This window comes from Eptesicus fuscus, chromosome 16 (genome assembly GCF_027574615.1).
Source record: "Eptesicus fuscus isolate TK198812 chromosome 16, DD_ASM_mEF_20220401, whole genome shotgun sequence".
NCBI classification, from domain to species: domain Eukaryota; kingdom Metazoa; phylum Chordata; class Mammalia; order Chiroptera; family Vespertilionidae; genus Eptesicus; species Eptesicus fuscus.
The window spans coordinates 61473163-61498541 of record NC_072488.1 but is presented as its reverse complement, the minus strand read 5'-3'; the positions used below and the strand labels follow the sequence as shown (position 1 = coordinate 61498541).

The window sequence follows — 25379 nt, the reverse complement described above, 5'->3', positions numbered from 1 at the left end:
CGAGTAAAGGGACAACACGGTGGTAAAAGTTCCATGGAAAATGCCATACACAGGGGGCTGTTTCTCTGGGACTTGATCCCACAAAATTCACAGGGTGTTTCTGAAGGACTGCATACGCACTTTCAACTTTAGGAATCAGTATTGCAGGAGTTGCTTATTTTATTAAAACTCATATTAGTATGAGTTTCCAATTAGCCCCCCCCACATCACTTTCCTCTTCATAAAAATGTCATTCGTGGAGAAGTGAAGACACAAATCACACACATGACACAAAGAGAGAGCATGTTGTGATGCTTATAACAGTATTAAGAAGACAGCGTTAGTTCAACATGCAGTGGTCTGCCGCATGCTTTCTGACATGCACTTTCACGAAACTGAGAGGGCAGGGTCCCCTGGTCACTTCCAGCATTCCTCGGCAGCCCATCTCCTGGAAGATATCTGCGTTCACCAAGTGACTGTGGATTAAACTGAATCAACTTCTGATGACCAGGAAACTGACTTAGAGTTTACAGAGACTCTGAACCCCATTGCTTGACTTACATCCACTTCCAAACCCAAGCAAGCATAGGAGCAGTTGGTCCAGTTTAAGGGAAGTGAGAAACTCTCTTTAGGGGAAGACGTGTTCAAGTTCCCTTGGTTGGGGTGGTTCTGTCAGGTGTCTGGAGTGAGAGTTTCTTGGGGATGGTCTTGTGCCTTCTTTCCCTGGGCAAGTCTCCTCCCCCAGCACGTCAGGTGGTGTAGACCCACACAGGGAGCAGGGGAGAGGGAGTGCATTCACGCCTCCTTGGAAGGATCACTGACCATCATCTCCCGCCCACGCGACACATGTACCATAGGTGGGCTAAGCTCCTAGGATCCGAGGTGGCCCTTCTCCATTCTGCTGGTTCCAAGGTTTCGCCAATGGGAAGCACGGGAAGACTCAGTGACCCCTTCTTGCTTCTCACCTCACTCCCCAAGTATCTGCACACCCTACTCTGCGTCTCTATCCCTGTTGCCTCTTGTGAAGACTGTCCAGGAACACAGTGGGTACTCAGTCCATTTTTCAATGAACAGAAAATTAAACAGTGTCTCTGCAATGTACCTACCGTTCTTTCTGGCTACCAGAACTACCATCCTAATCGCACCTTTGTTATTTTTAACCTGAATTACTTTAGGAGCTTCCTGATTGGTTCTCCTTCTTCACTTATGATGAAGCCATCCTCCACACGTATGTCAACCTATTTCTCCTAAGGTGCAGACCGAATCATCTACCATCACGTGTACAACAACAACGGCAACTACCATGGCATCGGCGCCTCCTGTTGTGCTTAGTTTCAGAACACGTCCACACAAGCCTTCCCGTTTACACCCAACCTGTAAAGTAACCACTATTCTATCCACACTGGAGGCGAGGAAGTGAAGGCACAAAAAGATTAAGTGATTTGCCCAAATTCTCTCAGTTCACAAACGCCACCGCTGAAGTGTTCACGCACATCTCCTTCCTCCCAGTCCAGTGTTTGCTTCTCACTCTCCTGCATCTGCCCCAAGGACAATGGTATTCAGGACCTGCGATCAGGCCCCAGGTGTCAGCCTGGCGCCTTTTATTAATACACACACACACACACACACACACACACACACACACACGAAGGATAAGAAAACAACAGTCTCTGCTTTGACTTACACTGCCCCCTGTGCGTGTGACTGCCCTGCCCCAAATGCCTTTTGGATTTCTATCCACCCATTAGGGCTCCTCTGAAACATCACTTATGTTAGAAGCTGATTCCCCTTCTAACCCAAAGTGATATGACAGTCCCCTTCTCATGCTTCTCCAAAGCACTATTTCTCCCTCTCGTTGTAACTCTCAGGTTCCTTTCCTGTGTTTAGTTTTATAAGCATACACCTCTATCTGCGCTCAACCATTTTGCTTTCTCCCCCAATGCAGAATAAAAACAATTCTCAGGAATCCTAATAATCTCTCTCAAGAGTATTCAGTCTTATTAAACATAACCCCCAAGAAGGAATCCTAATAATTTCTTTCAAGAATATTCATGTTTATTAAACATAACCTTTAAAGATGAACTGAACATTTCTTCAGAGGGACAGTGTCTACTCGTCTATGTAGATGAAAAACCTAACAGACTAAGTGCTCAAAATTAACTTGTCAACTTGAACTAAATGCCCATATTTCAATACACAACTGTTCACTAACATTGCTTTAATTCTAACTAAGTATTTCCATGTCGTTTCCATCTATTTAGAGCATGAGAAGGAAACCAGCATATCATATATGAAGGAATAATAAAGACAATAGGGTTGCTTGAAACACTTAAATCTATTAGAATTTCCAAAAATACATAATTATTTATATGAACTAATTAAATATTTGTTTTTAATGAATGTGCAATGACTTTTTAAGACTGATTATCCACTATATTAAAATTCTCCATTAGGGTTGCATGGAAAAAATTAAGGGCAAATAGACTATTTCTACTAGTATTTCCTCTTCTGTCACTTACTAGCTCACTGAGCTTGAGTAAGTCACATTGTCAGTAACTTGTAGTGATTTCAAAGCACAGACTTTCGAATCAATCCGATCTCAATTTGTGGTATCTTAGAACCAGAGCAAAAAGAGTTGCTAACTAACTCATGGTTTAATCATGAGCATTAAATGAGATAATACACATAAAGAGCATAGCATGGTTCTCTTATGTTTAATCATTCAATAAAAGACAGCACTGATTAATATCAAGCTTAGTTTCAGAATTTTTGTCTCTAAAATAAGAAATCAAATTTCTCTCTGAGCTTTAGATGTTGAAAGTCTGGGGATAGAAAACTATATGGAAAAGTGTTTTTACAGAAGAATGAGGGTATTATGCAAATGCAGTCTATAATTAAGCTAGCAATTATTAATTCAAACTACATATTGCTAAAACATAAAGTTATTTAAAGAGTTTATTATGATTCTTAAGTATGATATGTATTTTCCATTGGAGAAAATGTCCCTACGTTTTCTCAAGGGAATGGAATTCTGACATAATAATCGTAGTCAGTGAGATAAGATTTGATGAAAAGGTGTTTAATTTATATCATTTTCTGGTAGTGACTTAATATGTAAGCAAAGGGGAAATTTCATAACTGCCAAAACTTCCCTTAGTTTTTTGCCTCACTACACAGGGTAAGAATGTTATTTTATTGCAAGACCACCAATCCCATGCGTCGTTCCCCACCCCGCCCATGCTCTGGACCTCCCAGCCTCATCCCTCCCTTCATTACTGCTTCACTCCTATTTCCTCCACTTAGGTGCCCGTTCCTCTCATCCTGGACCACAGGTAAGACAGGATGAGAAATAGGATGTTTAAAGCCAAGTATTCCAAAGTCCTGATCTTGCAAACCCCTCTATTACTTCTTTGACCTGCCTGTCTGTCTTCCTTCCTTTTTATTTTCTTGTCACGTAGGACTGAGGCCACCCCCATTCCCCAGCACGGAGAGGTCCTCAGTTTGGAGCCGATTGATGAGATTCAGAACCAACATATCTGTGTTCACACAGCCTCACAGTCCCAGCCTCAGCAGATGTCTTGTTACCCAAGGGACATATTTCAGGGCGTCTTCCTATTTCTTAGACAGACGTAAAATGCCAAGTCTCTTTATAGCCAACACATTCCTTTTTCTCCTAAATGTAAGAACAGATGGTTAAATGATAAGAGTAGAGAATACTGCATTTCATTAACTGCCCAGCTTTTCTCCATCCCCCAATTTTCAGAACACCATGGGGCACGTACGAGGTTCCCATCCTCATGTCTATTGCATGGCAAGACAAACCATGAGTCCCCAACAGCCATAGTTTCAAGGCGAGTGGACTGCTTCTTTTGCACAAGCCCCTCTCCCTCCATGCAACTACCCACTTACTGTGATGTCTCCTGCATCAGCCTGTCTTAGGGCAAGTGGTTGAAACTTAGGGCACCCATGCACTAAGCAATGTAGCTCTTTGTTATTTAAAAAGAGGAGAAACAAAAATTGAATTTTAGTCTGAAATATAATCTGAGAGTTCAAAATGTATAGTTATGAAGATCTGCAAAATACATTTACTTGCAGATAGGTTAAACAAGAAAAAAAATGTAAAAATATTTTAATTTTCCTACTAAAACAGTAAATGGAAAAACACTTTCCTGGTCTCTTTTCCTATCGATGCTTCCCTACGGCCACGGACCTCAGCCACAGCCACCTATCTCAGCAACAGCCACCAAACCCAGCCAAGGCCATGGAAGTGTTTTCTCAAAAATCGTTACTATGATGCACTTGCTCAGAAGCTCCCAGTGACTCTGCTCCAACATTGAAGGTGCTCTGTTACAGGGTGCCGTCAGGAGCACACAGTGTCACTGCCTGTTCGCTTTCTGGTGCAGTGTCACTGCCTGCTCCCCTCCTGGTGCAGTGTCACTGCCTGCTCCCCTGTGGGCACAGTGTCACTGCCCATTCCCCTCTGGGCACAGTGTCACTGCCTGTTCCCTCTGGGCGCAGTGTCACTGCCTGTTTCCCTGTGGGCACAGTGTCACTGCCTGCTCCCCTCCTGGTGCAGTGTCACTGCCCATTACCCTCCTGGTGCAGTGTCACTGCCTGCTCCCCTGTGGGCACAGTGTCACTGCCTGTTTCCCTCTGGGCACAGTGTCACTGCCTGTTCCCTCCGGGCACAGTGTCACTGCCTATTCCCTCTGGGTGCAGTGTCACTGCCCATTCCCCTCTGGGCACAGTGTCACTGCCCATTCCCCTCTGGGCGCAGTGTCACTGTCTCTTCCCCTCTGGGCACAGTGTCACTGCCCATTCCCCTCTGGGCACAGTGTCACTGCCCATTCCCCTCTGGGCGCAGTGTCACTGCCTGTTCCCTCTGGGCGCAGTGTCACTGCCTGTTCCCTCTGGGCGCAGTGTCACTGCCTGTTTCCCTGTGGGCACAGTGTCACTGCCTGTTCCCTCTGGGCGCAGTGTCACTGCCTGTTCCCCTGTGGGCACAGTGTCACTGCCTGTTCCCTCCGGGCACAGTGTCACTGCCTGTTCCCTCCGGGCACAGTGTCACTGCCTGTTCCCTCTGGGCGCAGTGTCACTGCCTGTTCCCTCCGGGCGCAGTGTCACTGCCTGTTTCCCTCTGGGCACAGTGTCACTGCCCATTCCCCTCTGGGCGCAGTGTCACTGCCTGTTCCCTCTGGGCGCAGTGTCACTGCCTGTTCCCTCTGGGTGCAGTGTCACTGCCTCTTCCCCTGTGGGTGCAGTGTCACTGCCTCTTCCCCTCTGGGCGCAGTGTCACTGCCTGTTTCCCTGTGGGCACAGTGTCACTGCCTGTTCCCTCTGGGTGCAGTGTCTCTGCCGGTTCCTCTCCTGCACAGCCCTCCCCGAGCCTGGGGGTTAACATCCATTCTGCTGGTCCTGCCCTAGGTTTTCCTGTCCCGACATTTTTCGTTTTCTTTTCCTGTTATTCTAACTGGACTGACCTCTTCAGGAAGCTCAGTGACCAGTACTACCCTCAGCCAGGGTTACACACTTCACCCTCCGTTACACACGATTTGTGCCACGTATTTAATATCTACATGCTACCTGAGCTGCGAGTTGTCTTTTTGCATGTCTCCACTGTCAGATCATACACTCTTCAACCCCTGCGAGATCAGAACCTCTCTGAGGGTGGGGATCTCCTGCAGCTCCCGAAGGCTTAGCACAATGGGTCAAGAACAGGAATTCATTGAATCTCTCTAGGTTCTCTTTTTTGCCTGTCAAATGATGGCAACAGTGCATTACACTCGTTCCGCCAAACACACATGACTGGTGCCAGGTTGAGGAGATGAAATTGCTTCTTGCAGCAATGCTTCAGTGTGGCTGCGGACGCAGGGGTCTGCCGGAGAGGAGACCCAGGCCTGGCAAATGAGCCCAGCTAACCCCAGAATTCTCTGTCTCGGAAACTTACCTTTTTCTAAATAAAACATGGCTTAATTCTGTACCTGGAATGAAACGTCAAGTGCCAGTCCGTTTTCCTGTGTGGCAGTGGCGCTTTTTGCTTTGAGTTTCCATATCAGAAAACTACTTAGCATTTCAGCTCTCACGCCGGTTTTCCGTGTTAGGACACTCTGATCAGACAAGTGCTGCCGACGACAGAACATGGGCCTTTTTATTACACGGCCTGTCCCTTAAATGCCGCCGCGCACAGGGCGGGCCTGGCGATGGGGAGAGCCCCGCGGGCCTGCTCCTGGGAGGCCGAGCCCAGCCCTGGAGCAGATGAAGTGGGGGGAGAAACACCATGGGGATGAGAGTGCCTGTTCTAATCGTCAGCCTGTCCTGGCCTTTCACCGGGACAAGGCCAGACGTCAAGGCTGGGCCGATCTGGGCTCAGAACAGGATCACCGTCAAAACCTCTATGTCTGTGCCTAAATCCACAAAAGTCCAAGATTATCTCATTCTGTTACTATGGGAGGAGGATCCATAGTTTGAAAAATAATAGTAATATAGGGTATTCGGGCCCATTATTTTGATGGGAACATCACTTGTCAAAAGATTTTGGGAAAACAGTAGCTGTTGAAAAAAAACACACGCATTCCTTACTAAGATTTTTAAAAATCTATTTTTCATAGCATAATCTAGGCTGCTAAAACTACAAATATGCAAGTAACCAATAAAAACCTGTAACAACACCATTACCAAAAATCACAGCAAAATCTCATTTCTTTAAACGGAAAGCCCAGGAGTATGTCCAATCTGAACCAAAGTTGAGCCGAGAAGGGAATATCCAGCAGCTTGATAGTCTTTTCTGCTCTCGTGGACACCCCCGGATGGAGAACCTCACATGGGAACCCCAACTAATCTAATTCACCGCTAGCAGGAGCTTTTTAAACTTCTCGCCATCCCCTGCTCTCAATGAGGCTGATCCCCAATGGATATAATGGAAGGGGCTCCTCAGAGGTGAAGATGAATGGAATCAATGTACGAAGCAGCTTTCAAGTCGGCTTTCACAGACCGAGAAAGACAGAAGCGCGTGTGCACAGATAACCCTGGGACCCGCGGGCTTAAGGCAGGCAGGGGAGCATCCGGCAGGGAGGAGCGCGGAGGGGAGCCTCCAGGCCCCAGCCTCGCTGCGCTCCCTTGTCCCGGAGACTTCCAGTTCTCCAAAAGCCGAGGCCACCCCTTGTCTGTCTTTTCATTTCCTTCACATCGTGAAAAGTGTTATTCATTGTGAGGGAATCCGTTACGTGCACCCGAGTCGCCCTCCCCTCCCTGCCTCCAGCTCCCCGTGAACTCGGCATGCTCCTTGGAAAGGGCTAAGAGCATGGGCTGAAGTGGGTTCCACTGCCCCTCTGAAAGGACTCCCCTCAAGATGTCCTGTTCTAGATAGTGTTGCTCCCTTCCAGCGTCGTTTGGGCAGGGAGATGGCGGGACTTATCTCAGCTCCTGCCGCTCTGTGTTCCCTGCATCCCTGACCCATCTACGCACTGGGGACCTTTTGGAACAATAAAAACCACACATCCCTCAAATTCATGTTTAGAACCACCAGGCGTTCAGGTTCATTTTACTTCTGTGTTTCAAACACACTGTAACCCCCCTTCTTTAGTTTGTGTATTGTTTCTAGACCTGAACATTGTGTCAAAATGTTAGAAATAGTCAAGTCTACCAGTACATCGGGCTCTCGGGATTTAAAGGAGGAGGCTTCCCTTTGGGGAAGGATATTCTGTAAGAACAAAGAAACAAAGATAAAAGAGGAAGGCACAACATGAATGCTGTCTACAGATGGTAAGATCCTGAGCTCCGCTGCTAAGTGTGTTTTTCAATGGGGAAAGGAAGAAAAGAACTTCCGGAAACTAGGAAGCACAGTCGATCCTGCAGAGGTCTCCAGGGGGGGAATGTGAGAAGGAAGGGTCTGAATACACAAGGGCAAATGGACAATCCACAAATTTCAGGCAGATGTTTCCATTCTTTGATCCTCGCCCAGAACACAGACATGGTTCCCGGTCTTGAGAAGGGGTCTGCAATCACACTGAATAGTTTCTGACTTAGTAAAGCCAATCAGCACAGTTTCTGCTGGGGCATCCAGACAGGCATTCAAGCGAACACATATCTGAGCAGCCACTACGTGCCAGGCGGATACAGCACAGAATGCAGCAGCCGCGGGCCCGCTCGTAGGAAGCGTGACAAACAGTGGGGAATGTGAGCCATAAACAATGGACAAAGAAATGTAAAGGCAACAGGTTCAGGTTCATAGTCCTCATGGTTGCTGCGTTTCCTGTTCTTTTTGGGGTGCGTGTGTGTGTGATGGAGCTGCCCCAGCCACCAACACCCATCCTGGCCTTAGTGGGTGCTGGTCGAGGCACCATATTCCTCATGGCTGCTACACTGGTCTGATGAATCTAATTAGTGTTTCAGCAAAAAGGAAGCACGAGAGGGACATGGCTGCTGTATCAGACATCTGAGGAGCTGCCTCGAGGAAAACACACTCCTGTGGCTTATGGAGACAAGAAGCACAGTCAGCGTCATATGGTAAAGCTACAGGAGGAAAGAAGCAAACGGGACCACATCAAAATAAAAGCTTCTGCACAGCAAGAGAAACCATCGACAAAATTAAAAGGGAGCCCACTGTATGGGAGGACATATTGGCAATGATGCATCTGATAAAAGGTTAATATCTAAAATATATAAGGAACTCACACCACTTACCAAAAGGAAGACAAACAATCCAATTAATCAATGGGCAGAGGGCCCTAGCAGTGGACAGAGCATTGGCCTACAGATCAAAGGGTCCCAGATTAGACTCCGGTCAAGGGAATGTACCTCAGTTGCAGGCTCTTCCCCGGCCCGGGCCCTGGTTGGGGCTTGTGCAGGAGGCAACCAATTGATGTGTTTCTCTCACATAGATATTTCTCTCTGCCTTTCCCTCTCACTTCCACTCTTTCTAAAAATCAATGGAAAAATATCCTCAGGTGAGGATTAAGAAAAAAAATAGGGCAAAGGACCTGAATAGACACTTCTCCAAAGTAGACATACAGATGGCCAAGAGACATAAGAAAAAATGCTAAAAGTCACTGATCATCAGAGAGATGCAAATTAAAACAACAATGAAGTATCACCTCACACCTGTCAGAATGTCTATCATCAACAAATCAACAAACAAGTGCTGGCGAGAATGTGAAGAAAAGGGCACCCTAGTACACTGCTGGCGGGAATGCAGACTGGTGCAGCCATTATGAAAACAGTATGAGTTTCCTCAGAAAATTAAATAGAGAACTGGTATTTGGCCCAGTGATCCCACTTCCAGGAATATATCCTAAGAAACCCGAAACAGCAATCAGGAAGAATATATGCACCCCTATGTTCACAGCAGCACGATTTAGAATACCTAAGATCTGGAAACAACCCAAGTGCCCATCAACAGATGAGTGGATAGAAATCTGTGGTACATTTACACCATGGAATACTATGCAGCAGTAGAAAAGATCTCTTACCCTTTGAGACAACATGGAGGGACTTGGAGAATATTATGCTAAGCGAAATAAGCCAGTCAGAGAAAGACAAGTATCACATAATCTCACTCATATGTGAAATCTAATAAACAAAATAAACTGATGAACAAAATAGATCCAGACATGTAGAAGCATCGAACAGACTGTCAAATCTCAGAGGGAAGGAGGGGGTGGGTAGGTGGGTGGAAAGAGACCAACCAAAGAACTTATATGTATATATGCATAACCCATGGTCACGGACAATAGGGTGGTGAAGGCTTGGGATGGAAGGTGGGGGCAGGGTAGAAGGGATCAATGAGGGGCAATAAGGAACATATGTAATACTTTCAACAATAAAAATTTAAAAAAAGACTTGAATATGTAAGATCTAATATTATAAAACTCCTAGAAGAAAACATAGAGAATAAGTTCCTTGACAGTGGCCTTGGTAGTGATTTTTTGGACTTGACAAAACAAAGGCAGCAAAAAGAAACAAGTGGGATATTAAACTAAAAAGCAAAAAATAACAAAACAAAACAACCATAAAAAATGACAAGGCAACCCATGGGATAGGAGATTTCAACCACATATCTGGTAAAGTGATAATACCCAAAATATACAAATAACTCATAAATGCAATAATAAAAAACCCCAAATAACCCAATTAAAAGTGGGCAAGGGCCTAAATAGACATTTTTCCAAAGAGGACATACAGATAGTCAACAGGTATATGAAAACTCATCATCGATCAGGGAAATGCAAACAAACACCACAATGAGAATAGCACCTCACACCTGTTAAGGTGGTTACTATAAAAAAACCCAAAACACAAGAGATGACAAATGCTGGCAAAGATGTAGAGAAAAGGTAACCCTTGAACACTGCTGATGGGAAGGAACTACTGAAACCAGTATGGAGGTTCCTCAAGAAATTTAAAAAAGAAATACCATATGATACAGCAATCCCACTTCTGGATATATATCCAAAAGGAACTAAATCATTATCTCAACGAGACATTTGCATTCACCGCAGCATTAATTACGACAGCCAGGGTGTGGAAACAACCTGTGTTCATCAACGGATACATGGACAAAGGAAATGTGAGATATCTACATTATAAATGACAAAATTCAGCCTTAAAAAGAAACCCCTGCCATTTGCAATAACATGGATGGACCTTGAAGACACCATGCTACGTAAAATAGCCAGACGGAGAAAGACAAAGACATATGGCATCACTGGATGTGGAGAACAGCAGAAAGGTGGTTGCCTGGGGCTGGAAGGTGTGGGAAGTAGAAAGAGGTTTGTAAAAGGGTACACACTTCCAGTTACAAGTCAATTAAGTCTGATGGTCTAATAATATGGTGATAATAATGCATTGTAAATACTATACAGCAGAAATTTACTAAGAGAGTAGAACTTAAGCGTTGTCACCAAAAAATAAAAGTAAAAAGGTAAATATGTGAAGTGATGAATGTGTTAACGGAGGCTATGGTGGGTGGGACTCCTTTCACAATGTATGACGTATATAGAAATGATCACATGCACACTTTAAATACATGGCAATCTTATTTGTCCATTTCACCTTAATATACAAAGTCATTTTTTACCTCACTGTTAATTTTATAGAAAAAAATGCTGAACTGTTGCTTTAATTGCATCTCTAATTTTTAGTATAACATATATATTAGACATATTCCTTTCCTATTCCTAAATACCTAATTATATCTTTGCCCACTTTGATATCAGAATATATATTTTTCATGTTATTGTTTAAAGTATTTTGAGTATTTAGAAAATTAATTCTCTGTCTTACCTGCTAGGTTTTTTTTTTTGTTTTATTTTCAAATAAGTTCAATATTATTCTGTATTAGTTTCTATTGTACAGCAAAGTGGTTGGAAAATCATGTACTTTACAGAGTGGTCCTCCTGCTGCTTCAAGTACCCCCTGGCCCCACACCTATTTGTCCCGATATGATTGGCGATATTCCCTACGCTGCAATCTACAGCTCTGTGGCCATTTGCATAAATATATTCTCCATATCACATCTTTATGGAAAGAATTCCTAAAGTAAAAATGGAAAAGAAAACTTGGAAGGAAAAGCAACTCTTGAGAAGAAAAGGTGAGCAATAAAATGTTTTTGGAAAGTGTTCAATATAATCGTCAAAGTCTGTGGCAGGAAATGTTATTGTACAGCAGCAAACGTTTCCAAATTTTGAAATGTGACTGCTAAAAATATTTGTTGTAATAAAAGCCTAAATAGGCTTTTAGCAATATAATATTATATCAGTGATATTCCAGTTGAACCATTAGATGTTTGAGTAAGTGTGTGTGTGTGTGTGTGTGTGTGTGTGTGTGTGTGTGGTTATTTTCTATACAATGAGCATGAGGAATCTTACTGGGGTGATGAAATCTCCTAAAACTATATTGGGGTGATGCACAACTCTGTAAATTTACGACATGTCACTGAATTGCACACTTGAAATGGGTTAGTTTTTGATTCGTACACTCTGCCTCAATGAAGTTGTAGAAGAGGAGAGAAGTATAGCGCTCCTGATGCCCGCTGGTCATGAGTAGAACAGTGGCTCTAAGGTGGCAAACGCCCTCTGGCTGGGGAAGGAGCCAAGCCGGGAGCTGACCCAGTAAGTGTGGCCCTGCCGGGGCGTGGAGGAGGGTGCTGGGTGGGCAGTGAGGGCGCCGGCCCAGACAGAGATGGAACTGGAGTAAGTGAGGAGCGCCCAGCTTATGGAAGCCTCTGAAAAACAGCAATTCAGACCCGACACCCAGCCAGTGAAGACACCGGGCCCGGATGTCATTGTAAGAGTGGTTCTGAAAGGAGAGAAGGCTGGGACGTGCCAACCAATTGCTAGAGATGCGAACTTCCTAGTAGTAATTTTAAACGTCACCTTGCTTATAGAATATTTATGTTTCAGGACTTTATGCTTCTCCCAGCGTTTCGGAGCCCCAGAGCCGGAGAGAATGACATTGTGCACAGAAAGGGCACTCCTTGGGACGAGGAGACACCCAGGCTGGCCCGAGTCCCAGGGGGCGGGCGGACCTGGGGTCCGGGGTGGAGGCTACTTCAGAGCAATAGGATTTCTCCAGTGAGAGCGCGGCCTGTAGAGGTCACCTGCCCAAGGCCACAAGCTACTCTGCGGCTCAGCTAGAATGCGAAACAGGGGCTCTGTGCCCTTCAGTTGGTGAAACAGCGATAAGAACACTAACTGGGCTTGGGTGAGAGCGAAATAAGAGGCTGCACTTGAAAGTATTTCGTAGATAAGCGGCTTAATGGAGAACAAGCAGCGCGGCCAGGCTTTCTTGAGTGCGCACGGCATCCTCACCCTCTCCCAGCACTGCTGCTCCGTCCTGTCAGCCTCAGCGCTGGTCCCTCTCTTTCCACCCTCCTCCCACTCTGGAAACAAGAACTAGGACAAGAGAAGAGAAGAGAGAAGAGGAAGAAAACTGCAGAGAACAGACTCGGGGAGCTGGCAGGCCACGAGGGGAGGTGAGCAAGCACCACAGGAGTCAGGACCCTGGCCCTGTCCTTGAACTCTGGGGCCTCACCTCTCCTCTGTGAGCCCCGGGAGAAGAAATGCCATAGCCAGGAATTTACCGGTCGATAGAGGGCTCCCCCACCCTCCGCCACGGGCCCTGCGCAGGCTTCTTGCAAAGTCTGCAGAGACTACTGGCCCTGTCCAGCCCTTCTGAGCAACAGAAACGGAAAGTATTTACTCCGGAAACGTGGTCTCCACATCCAGCCAAGGTCTTAAAGTTTTACATCCTCTGTATCTGCCTCTTCCCTTTCGTTATTTCTCCTCAGGAAGACATGGTGGCGATTTTATAAACACTTTATTTTGACCAGGTTCAAGAGCTGTGGATAAGCCAAGTATCATTTCATCTTCAGCACTAAACCACCATGCTTTCATTCTTGAATTGCCTCCCAACTTAGGAATTTCATGTCAACAGTCTCCGACGTATAATTCTAGAACCATCGTTCGTTAGATGGACTCAAGCACAAGCAAGTTAGGGCCTCTGCAGCCAGGAGAAAGGCCATTGATCCTGAAGCCAGACCAACCTTCCCTAAACACCTTTCCTATCATGCCACCTGCCCACCTAGGCATCCGCTCAATCTGAGAGGGCCCGTGATCACACATTAGACTAGGCCTGGTTCTCAGCCTCGTCTTGGCCCTGCTCACTTGGCCTTCCACAGTGCTCCTCCCAGGACCCCTCACTCAGGTGGCTGGGCCCCCTGCCGCTCACAGGAGGGGGCTCTGAGCGTCCCACCTACAGGCCTTTCTCAGGTGTCTGTCCTCTGCCTCACTGCCCTGTCCACAACCAACCCTTCCCTCACTTCTTCATTCAGACCCATGTTGTCCAGGAAACAAGTGCGTATGGCTCCTTTCCTGAACCTTCCCTTTCTCTGAGCATCTAGAGCACAAATCGTGCACAGCACTCAGTCAGCCACCGAGACCCGCTCTCCCTCTGTTCACGGCTCCATCCCGTGTCCAGCATGGCGCAGTGCCTGTGGCCGGGCTCGTTAAAGATCCCCAAGTAGTGACTTCACATGTGAGGTATGACAGGGAACGAGGCTGACTGTCCAACTACCACGCGTGACACACATTCATACAATTCTTTGTCTCTGCCAGGCAGTGCGTCTTTTATCCCCACGGCGTGACAGCTCAAATGTCTCCGCAGTTCTTTGGAATTGCTCTGCATCGCAGGCCTTTGAATTCCCAGGGGATGCGTGGGGTGGGGAAGCTAACAGTGGACATGCATTCAGAGACTGAAAAGTCACTCGGGCAGACTCGATAAAGTGGCTGATGACGCTAAGGAGCTGTTTTGGATCAAAACCTGAAGGAGGAGGCGGGTCCCTCACGGCTCCTGGCTCTCGGGAAGAGAGCAGTTCTATAGCAGTGCGTGGGCGGTGACACCGTTAGAACAAGTACTTATTCTCAAGATGGCTTTTTGCAGGACAATGAGTGATCCCTTTGAATGCATTAAAAACACCCCACACGTGACTATTTCTTTTAAAAATGAACCTAACAACTAAGCACACAGTAGGAACTAATTCGACACCCACTGACCTAACCTACTTACAGCTGCGGTCGAACACTGGTTTGGTTCAAAGAAACCTGACGCTTTATGAATACAAAGCTCCGGGGTAGGCCAGTAAGACAATGCAGCAGCCAGAGACACACGGCGTGCACGGCCCCTCTCAGGAGGAAGGGACGTGTGGGGACCTTTTAAATTACAATTCTCAGAGGGGTTTCAACTAATGCTGGGACGAAAAGGAACACACTCGATGTGCCTGGAGTTCCTTATAATTGTGTGTTTTTGGCTTCTAACAAAGACCAGCAGCAGAATCAGGGGTATTTTGGGCAAATTTCAAGGAATTAAAACAAAGGTTAACAAAAAAAGAACAGAGGAGAGTCTGCTCACCTAGTGCAGCCAGTGGCTGTATTTACGTGGTTAGAGGAGTGACGCAGAAAGACTTCCCAAGTTCCATGCACCGTATTTGCCAAGAAACTGCATCAGGTTGGCAGAAGGTAGAAACCCTGTACTGGGTAAATATTTAGCAACACTGACGAATTTTTAACACTAATATCTCATTTGCAGTGGAATACACTTTATGGTCTGAAATCGCTTTCTCCATTCTGTTTCAGAGGTGATGATAAAAATCGATCCATAACCACCTGTCCTCCATGAATCCCGCACCTGTGCAACGAGGCTTCCCACAGGCCAGCCTCCTAGCTACAGGGAGGGGAGCTGGTGTGAGGAAGCCTGCACCTGCCACCATTCCTGCAGGGCGCCAGGCTCGCAGATGAAGGGCTCCTGGACACACTGCTCAAATCATCTTTTATTATTCCTGTCTGCACAACCAATAGCTTTGTCCGGGGCTCATGGTGGACTTCAGCCAACATTTAAGAGGGCTCAGCTCTGAGGCATCGGTAGCAGCTCTGCCGAAGGCAGAAGGCAGACCACTGTGCCACGACCGTGCGCAGGGCACTGGATGAGCATGCCGAGGGGCATGGAAAACAGGAGGCACAGACTCTGCTGGAGGGGCTGACAGTGCTGCTGGGGGGAGGAGCCCACAGATACACGCGCAGAAGCAATACAGTCCCTCGGCATGTGTGGCAAACTCCGAAGACAGGAACGGGCAGTGATGCTCTGCGCTGAGTGAGGCGTGCTCACTGTGAGCTAGTGTGCTCAGCGCTCCGTGGGGGGCTGCCTGGAGGAGGCAGAAAGAGTGCAAGCCAGTAACCTAAGTGAGATTTGGATAATTCCAGGAACAGGCTGGCCCGGCATTTGAAGGGACGAATGGAAGTCAGCGGGAGTGGAGAGCTGAGGAGGGTGAGGAGCGTGGCCTACAGTGCAAGGGCTCTGAGCGCCAGACTGCACCACGGAGGGTGTGGGGCGGCAGCTGGAGGTCAGCGAGGGCTTGAACGTGGAGGGCCACCTGTGCCAGGTGCTGCTTCAGGCAGAGTAACTTGGCAACGGTGTGCCAGACAGTTTGGAGAGGGGCCAGTGGAGAGAGAGGCAGCCTTCTGGGAAGAAAACCTTTTTAAAAAGTTGAGGATATAATTACAACAGGCTAGGAATGAGGAGGTGGAGGGCTCCAGAAAAATCAGACGTTTCAGCATCGGAGCGAGGAACTGCTTTTAGAGGACAGAGTGTGGGGCCAACCTCTGACCTCAGAATAGGTGTCTTCGAGGGCAGCTTTGAGAGCACCATGCCTGGGCTCACACAGATGACTGTGAGGGCGCAACCAGGCCTCACCCCAACTTCTGGACCCCGGCCCTGCCCGGGCAAGGCCAGGGTGGGGCGAGCTCCCCTTCGACCTCTGGGGCTCTTCTTTTCTTTACTGCGGACAGGAGTGGGCCTGGTCGCCTGCACTTGAGTTAAACAGGCACACCAACCCACCTGATTTCTTCCACGGCACTTAGGGGCTTAGCCTGGCCTTCGCCCGGCTTCTGGCCGCACATGAGACTTAGCAACCGCAGGCCTCCCCTCAGCAGGCTCGGGGACATCAGAATCAATGATCAAATATTTTAAAGGCATAAAGGAGCCTGGAAAGGAGCAGAGCAGCCCTGCCCGCAGAGCGCTCGCTCTCCCCTGACGAAGAAGGACTTTCACACAGAGAAAGTGCTGGGCTCTGAGGAAGGGGAAAAGCATGGGAATTGAGGTAGGACGAGTACTTGGTATCATGGAGTGGCCAGCGCAATCACTGCGTCACCTGAACTGGAAATTCCCATCTAAAGCCACAGTGCAGGCGTGAGACCGGCCAGGTCAGCTCCCGGGGCTGCCGCTGTTCAGAGCAAGAACGTCTGATATAGTTTAAAGGCACCATGGACTGAACGCTCACTTCCTCCACATTATCTCCTGTAATCCTCAGAACAAGTGTGAGAGGAGCACCCCTGCCCCATTTTAACGCTGAGGAAACTGAGGCTCTGAGAGCTTGAAGAAGTTGTCCAGGGTCACACAGCCAGGAGGTGAAGGGGAGGTGCCTCCGAGCCACCCATCTCTGGGCCACCTCCCGTGGGAACGGGCCTGTGCGGGTCTTCCCCAGGTGGGGGAGACTGGCTGCTGACACGGCACCCCCTGCCCTGGGCAGATGGCTTCTGCCCCGACCAAGCCCTGGGCGCAGCTGCAGAGCAGTCGGGGAGGGAGGCCTCCAAGTTCCACAGCGAACGTTCAGAGGCGACACAGCCCTATTTGGTCACTTACTCTGGAGAATTTGACTTTCAGGGAAAACCTACTTTCTACTAGTTCGTCTTTCTAAGCAGAGCTAGTGCCTAGAGAACTAGTAACTTTAGACGCAGACTATTGGTAAGAAGGGGTGTCCTGAGCATCAAGTCACCTCGGCCCAGAGCAAGCGGCCTATGATTTTCCGAATAAACACTCAGGCTTTGGAGGAAGTTGTAGCTGCCGTGCGTCTGTTTTTAAACTCCCATCTACGGAGAGCCTCCTGCTGTGGGGCCGCGTGCACAGGCCCTTATTCACCTGCTTCCTTCCCCGGATGTTGTGAGCAAGTGCCCCAGGGCCCCAGTTCTCTCTCACACAGGAAGTGGACACCTGGTCTTCTCTCTGCAGGTCTTACACCGGCTGACACCAGACAGTGGCCAGTGTGCCCCCCGGCTGGCTGTTCAGGGCCGTGGTCCCCAGGTCACAGACATCTGCACTGACCCTGCTGGGCCCAGCGAGGGGTCTCCCAGCTGCTCCCCAAGGCGGGAAGACACTGCCCTGGATGTGGCCTTGGCTCCACCATGGTTGGGTTAGATATACCCACAGCCTTGCCTTGTAAACTTCTCTACTGGATTTGAGTACAAGGTTCCTCATCAGCTAAATTAGCGTAGGTAGGATTGTTAGCGCAACACCTCCAGCCGTTCTGCAGCCACGAAAACGCCCGGGAGCTGGTCTCTGCCAGGCCACCTCCCTGCAGCCCTGCCTTCAGGCAGCGGACCAGGTGGCCACTCCACCCCTGCGGCTGCACAGAGGGGCTGCCCTGCAGTCCACGGCCCAAGGGAAGCCCGGGTCCCAGGTGCGGGAGGGAAGCCAGTGCCGTCAGCCGGGGAAGGAAGGCCTACTTTTGCATGAATTTTGTGCATTGGGCCTCTAGTATTTAATAATCAGGAGAAATGACATTTAAAAAAGCATAGCCCCGCCTTAGGAATATCTTGGATTTAGTGATGATAAAGGAAGCACAGAAAAATTCTTATTGGTTCACATTCATGAAACAGGAGGATGAATTAGAGACTCTATGGTGGCTAACTTCAGATGTCCAGCAATGCTGTTAAGGACCTAAAGTCGCTTTCAGTTCTAATTGCTGTAGAAAAACCAGCTCATGCGTGACTCCGGGACTTAAAATGTAGACAATAGCACTTACCACAGCACATTTTCTATGTGAAAGCTCTTTTTGTTATTTTCTGTCTAAGCTGTCTACCTACACAATTAAAAGAAAGAAAACAGTAGGAAAGGAAAGACACTTGGGACTTGTGCGTATGTGTCTGTGTTTAGGAGAGGCCCATTCCAGAGAACTTGGTCTCTTCCCAATAAAACACATTCTATAGTTGTATTTATTTTGGCACATCAGAGCCCAAAATTCCTATTGTGTTTTCACTAGGAACTATAAAATAACTTTAAAAATTTGATATAAAATTTACATAATATAAAATTAACAATTTTAAAATACACAAGTCAGTGGGTTTTAGTTATTTACAATGTTGTGCAACCATCATCCATATCTAATTCTAGACCACGGCCATCACCCCCCCCCCCCAAAAAAAAAATAAAAAACACAACAAAAACCCCTTGTACCTTTCAGTTCTACTCTCCCCCAATCCCTTAGCAACCATTGTGCACCTTCTGTTTTAGTGGATTTGCCTATTCTGGACATTTCATGTAAGCGGAAGCATACAATATATGGCCTGCGAGTCTGGCTTCTTTTGCTTAGCAAAATGCTTTCAAGGTTCATCCTTGTGGTAGCATAAGTAAGTACTTCATTCCTATTTATGGCCAAATAATACTTAATTGTATCACAATATTTTTATTAATATATCGGTTAAGCATTTGTGCTGTTTTAACTTTTAGGTTATTATGGATAATGCCACTACGAACAGTAACCTACAAGTTTTTACATGGAGATGTTTTTAGTATCCTTAGGTATATACAGCTAAGTCAACATAATAAAGTCCAAATGTATATAAAATATTTTATAATGCTGTTTTCTGTAAACTGGGAGTACAATGTGTTTTCTTTTTCTTTTTGATGATCCTCACCCGGGGATATTTTTTCCATTGATTTTTCAGAGAGAGTGGATGGAAGCGGGGGCGGGGGGGTGGGGGGGTGGGGAAGAGAAAGACAGAGAGAAACATCGATGTGAGAGAGAAATGTTGATTGGTTGCCTCTCTAGCACCCTGACCGGACCTGGGGATCGAGCCCACAATTGAGGTGTGTGCCCCTGACCGGAATTGAACCTGAGACCCTTTGGTGTAAGTGCCCATCTCTAACCACTGAGCAATGCTGGCCAGGCTACAATGTGTTTTCTTTGATGTGATGTGAAAGCAATGCTGAGAGGAATACAGCTAGCCTATGTGGCATGTAAGCTCACATTGAACTTTATTATCTTGGGGATTTCAGTCCTAATAAACAAATGTGCACGCTCCAAAAACCATTGCTTCCAAAGACTAAAAAGAAGGTTTTTTTGTTTTTTTTCCTTTTGCTTCTTTAAATTATTCTGGCCAACGTTTGATTTTCCATTTCCACGTGGGCATGAAGACAGCCTTTTGAATTTAGAACCCTTACATTGTAATAATTGTAAACAGTGCACTTAGAAGGCTTAATGTAGACATTACCAAAAGCTTTGTAACTCAAACATCTGTGAATGCAAGGGAACATTATAAAATACAGAAACAGGATTCCAGGTTTATGAGGTTATTTTTTTTAAAGGCAGTAATTCTGCGAGCATGAGAGAGACAAGGGAAGGAACAGAAACCAACAAGAACAGGTCAGCACTAGAACTCTGTAAGATGGCACAATGTCCCCACTGAACGCTCGGGGCACAGAACGCCTGAGCTGTGACCTTCGTTGTCGCGCAGGACGAGGGGCCTCCCCGGTCCTAAGGTGTTCCAGAGTGATCCATCTGAGACTCTCCTGAAACTTTTAAAATCTTGACCTGCAACACTGGTTCTTAAGAGATCTGGCTTGAGAAGCACTTGTTCAATTCCTTCCGAACCTTGGTTTTAATGTAACATCTAGGCTCAGGCCTCACCTGATATTTGGTCATTCAAACTGTTAGTTCAGTTTGTGGACACATAGTAGTACTCCTAGCCGCACGCACACACACCACTCCTGGCGAATTCTGAGACAAGACTTCTAAAGGTAAAATGAGTGTTCTAAAGCCCCCTAACAAGACTGGAAATATTTTAGGCTAATGACAATTTGATGTCCAGAACCAAAAAAGACACAAATGATTATTTTGGTCTGTGAATGCGTAGAGGATCTATTTGCTTAAGCTGTTTAGATAAGGTCTTAGAGTTTGAGAGAGCCTGGATGGTACAAGGTCATTGGCTGTAACTTGAGTCCAGGTGGCCTCCTGGTCTCTTGGTATCTATTTTGCAAAAAACACTGTTGGATAAAATACATCCCTTCACAGAAGAAAAACAGACACTGTGCAGAGATTTAAATGAGAAAACTTGACTATTTGTCCAACTTCAAAATGGCAATAAAGCTTTGCTCTATCTCAAAGTTTGATGACTACCACGCATTGCCAACCCCTCGCCCTCAATATTCCTTAATATCCTCCTCTAAACTCGAGGGATTGAAATTCCCTCCATCTGTAGAAGTTCTGAAAAGCGGTCTCAGACCCCATGCTTCCTGGAGTCTGTGTACTCTGAGGGGGTTTGCGTGTCGCCAGTGCCAGGGACTCTGGGTAGACAGTGCAAAAGGGGGTGTACATGTAACCTCTGCAGTTTTGTCCAGGAGCCACTGAGGCCCTGAAGTGTGAGCAAAGCACCCTATCTCAGGGCGCCTGACTCAGGTCTCCCGGGAGGGCGCTTGATGTGTACTGACGGAAGACACCACCAGACAGCAGAGGGTTACACAACAGACGAGGACCCACTGCAAGCTCACACTGTCCTAGGCACTAGGTCAAGCTTGGTCACTGACAAATGCGTTCCTTTCCCAACCAAACAGCCTCCTTGTTCAAACTGCCTGTCGCAAATCCTTTAGCCCGACTGTCTTTCTAGAATCCAGGCACGGTTTGTGATGTGGAGGCTGTCATTTGTAGAAACTTCTAGAAGAGGATAGAATGGTCAAGAGACCACCCTGAAGATATAAAACCAGTCAATCTTCTAACCTCTTCTTGCTCTGGCTGTAGAAGACAGGCCCTGATGGACAGGCAAAGGGGTCCAAGTTCTTCCGTGTTTGGCCAGAGCAGTGAATCAACCTTCTCGTTTGAGCACCTGCGGCGTGCGAAGCACAGACTGCGCGTCGTCCACCACAGTCATCAACTGCACGTACCCTTGCAAGTTGCAAAACTCTGATCGAAAGTTGACTTTTGAGGTGCACCGAGGCATTCCCTAGCAACACTCAAAGAGAGCACTCAAGGGGACTTCACTGCATCCTCTCTGAGAAGCAGGGATTTACCCAACTGGCTGCTCTGGCCTGAATGATCAGCAGGGGAGTCTGGTCCAGGCCAGAGAACCTGGAGGTGGTATCTGTAGATCAGAACAGGCCCACAAAGCCCCGAGTTCTCAGCACTGTCATCTTGAACACGTCCCTGCCAGGAAACAGCCTGCCGTCCCCAGCACCCTCGTGGGTGGTCCAGGGGACTCCTTGGGTTCTCAGGGTGTATGTCTCAGTGCAGTCATACCCTGTCAAACCTCTGCAGGCTCTAGATCTTAGGATGCAAGGGGTCCCACAAAAGGCCCACGGCGCACCCCACAGAGGTGACAGACACAGGCCTGGGACTTACATCCCTACAGGGGCCGAAAGCAGACCTGGGCAAAGAGCGCCCAAAGGCCACTGGGCTGGCAAACAAAACTGCACATTCAGGAAACTATTAGTGCACGTCGCACGCTAGTGTGGTCCCGAAGCCGTGCAAAGCTTTGTGCAGGAGACAGAGTCTTCCTGCAGATTTAAAATGCTCCCTGTCAGCATGTGGGGAACAACTCCATATGGCACTGAACACGAGAGCCATTTTCTTTTATTGGATAACGTGAACTCAACGCTTTTAGCCATTTTTAATTTCAGGTTCCAAAGGAAGAATATACCAAATGCAATTGTACTGCCTTAAAGTTTAGTCCATACCCTTTCAATTACCTTTAGAGACTATTTCTGTCATGAGCACATCCTGAGTTATTAGAGTTTAAAAATTCATAATGAGCTGATAAGGAGGTTGCATTAGTTTTCCTCTTTGCAAATCTCTTCTTGATTCTTTTGTGTGTCTCTTCATCCCTTAACTTTAGCTCTGAAATGTCAACTGAGGGAACCTGCCTGCAGTTTCTTGCCCTGTTTGCACCTGGTGTGGTGTTTATGCACAGAGTGAAGCGGGGACCTCGGAGATTTTAGTCTCTTTGTCCTCGTCAGAGCCCTGCTAGTGTCCTGGTGGCCCAGAGCACACCGAGGTGACAAGAAGCAGCAGAATGAGTCAGAGTCACTGTATCAGCCTGAACTGGTTTGTCTGTTTCTATGAAAAATCTGGCTAAGCCACTCCAAGTTCTAAATCTACGCAGACCTCTATAGCAAAAAGGGTGAGTGGAGAGAAGGGAATTACAGCAATGGAGTCTATAAGAAATGAAGTTATATTTCACGACCTTCGTGCCACGCCGACATTAAGTGGCCATTTCTAAATCTAAAATAATAGCACCAACGTGGGTTCCACCTACCGGACGGCGCTGGTCCCAAAATTATCCCCGAGTCTCCAACGATTACCTGTAAAGGTTACAGCTACTACCTATGAGGAGACTGGCCTAGAAAGAATAAAATGTTCCTCTCTCCTGCTTCCTTTTCCCCCTTTACAACGGAATCTTACCAGAAGCTCTGTAAGGGCAATACAAGGAGACATCTTATGTCACCAGGTTTCTAGAAGGCACTTAAAAATTCCTAAAAAATGCTGCAGAGGAAAGATTTCAGTGCTGTCCCGTCTCCCACGGAATCTGTGGAAGTGTGCAGGACTCCAGAAAACTTGCACTATTTCTGTCACTCAGGAAATTCTGGGAGTTGGAGTCAGCACACACTTTTATTCCTGGAGTTAGGACTTGAGCTCACCTGGTGCGATACCTACCTATTCCCTGCCGTCCATCTCACACACTCCTGCTCGGGGGCTACTGTGGGGACTTGGCCCCAGCTCGCGCCTGGCGGGTCTACAGGGCAGCAGGAGGCGCAGAGGGTGTGGGTCTGTCGCTCTGCTCCGTGCCCTCGGGAAAGGGACTAAGCCTCTCAGTTCAGCTCCTCATCTGAAACGGACTGATCATAGCACCCGACTCCTGGGGCCAGTGGTAGCCCCAACGAGACAGCATTAGAGCCACGATCAACACACCAGCTCCTTGAATGTCCCAAGTATTAGTTGTGGCTATTGAAATTAGGACTAAAGTGGTCAAAAAGTGAAGGATAGAATATTGGCTGTTCAGATAAAAATAATATTTTGCCTTCAAAATGACACGTTTACAAAGTACTAGCAAAAGCAGGGTTTCCCACATCCTGTTTCTTGGTCCCGTACGGTAAAGGCGTGGGTGTCACTCAGCAGTGTAAGTTATCAGGCAGGTAAGCATCCTGGGCTCTGCCCCGAAGTCAGGGCGCGAGGGCCAGTCCACAGAGCTGACACTGGAGAGCACTGTGGTTGGATGCCGCAGTGCTGAACAGTAAGACAGGAAAAATATAAAGATCACTTCAGGTTCATCCTTTCACCTCAGCTTGCTGTGGCACACTCACAGCACTGGGCCTGCTGGGGACAGACTCTGCCGTGGGGCCTGCCCTGCACCTCTGGATCCGGTGGCGGGATCCCCACCACAGCACCTGCTCCTGACACTCGGTCTCATTAGCACGACTATTTTTATTGATACACACAGCCATGCTCCTTGTAGCATCTTAGCTAAGCTTTATTTATTGTATCTATCTATCTATATATACAACAATATTAACACAGTCAAGCACCAGGATCGGACTTGAGGGCATCATTAAAATCAGCCAGTGTTCAGTGAGAGATTTAACGACGGATTTAATAGTACTAAATGGAAAAAAATGCCCTTGGCCTTTACATTCTCATTTAAAAACATATAAAAGAGCAGTAATTCAGGCAGTTATACTTCTCGCAAAGATTTTGCTCTAAATCACAGATGGCAACGGGAGGCCACGGCTGTGCGCTGGCTCCCGCCCACTCACTCGGACCGTTAAGCCACAAGTGCCTCGTGCCGTCGTAATTAGCAAACTGCCCGCAAACGCAATCCCTTAAGTCAGAGGCCAGGGAGTGCCAGGCGGAGGCACAGAGGGTAGCAAACAAGCAAAAGTCATGACCCAGGTTTCTCTGGAGGCTGCCTTCTCTGCAAGCCCACGTTGCAGCCTCAGTCCCGGCACCGGGGCAACGCGGAGCGGGTGCTTCCTTTCGAGGAAAGCCGCCTGGGTCGGCTCTGGTTCTTGGGGCTTTGAGGCAACCTGCTTCCCGCACCAGCGCCTGCCTGCCCCTCACTCTTTGCCACGAGGTCATCTGTTTCTGTTCTGGAAACACATAACTTAACCAATTCTCAAAATGTGACCGGGATGGGTGTCCAGAGAGCTGATTGGGGGCTACTGGTCTGAAAGTCTAAGCATTTCTGATTAAAGACCACTAGGCTGGGTTTCAAGTTTGGACAGACAGAGTTTCGGCAGAGCAGGAAAAAAATCCTGGGTTTCACTCTGGCCTGCGTTTGCTCAGTTACACACCAGCTCTGTGATCCCGGGCTGGCCCACCTCGGAGTCTGCTCTCTCCTCTGCAAACTGCCTCCCTGAGTTGGTCTGACACTTCTCATAATTGTTCAGGACTCGGGCCACTGGTACTGTCTTTTCTAGAGACCCAGGGATCGTGAAAATGTGACCAGAGTGACTCCTCGGCTGCCCTTCCCAGGCTCCTGGTCAGGCTCCTCTGGGTGCCAGGTGGGCTCACAGGCAGCGGGAGGCGGCCTTGCTCTGCTGGGCCCAGCACAGCACAGACTTTCTTCCTGGAAACGCTGAGGGTCCGCACTGAGGACGGCCACGCAGGAGGCTGCCCAAGGATCCGGGCCGCCTCCAGGGGGAGTCACAGTGCGGAGTCCTTCCCTCACTTTCAAAGTCTTGTCAGGAGAAATAAACATCAGTGGCAGAAGCACAAGCTCTGCAAATGAAAATATAGCTACAAAATGATCTTCTTTGCATTTTTAAAGCAAATTACAGAATCACTCAACGAATTTCAACAATGAGAGGGA

At 47.6% G+C, this 25379-nt stretch overlaps 1 protein-coding gene across 1 annotated transcript in view; it reads right to left on the bottom strand.

The window, feature by feature from the left end:
• Window positions 1-25379, bottom strand: part of AFF3 (ALF transcription elongation factor 3) — a 492503-nt gene that overhangs the window by 171002 nt on the left and 296122 nt on the right. The window lies entirely within an intron of this gene.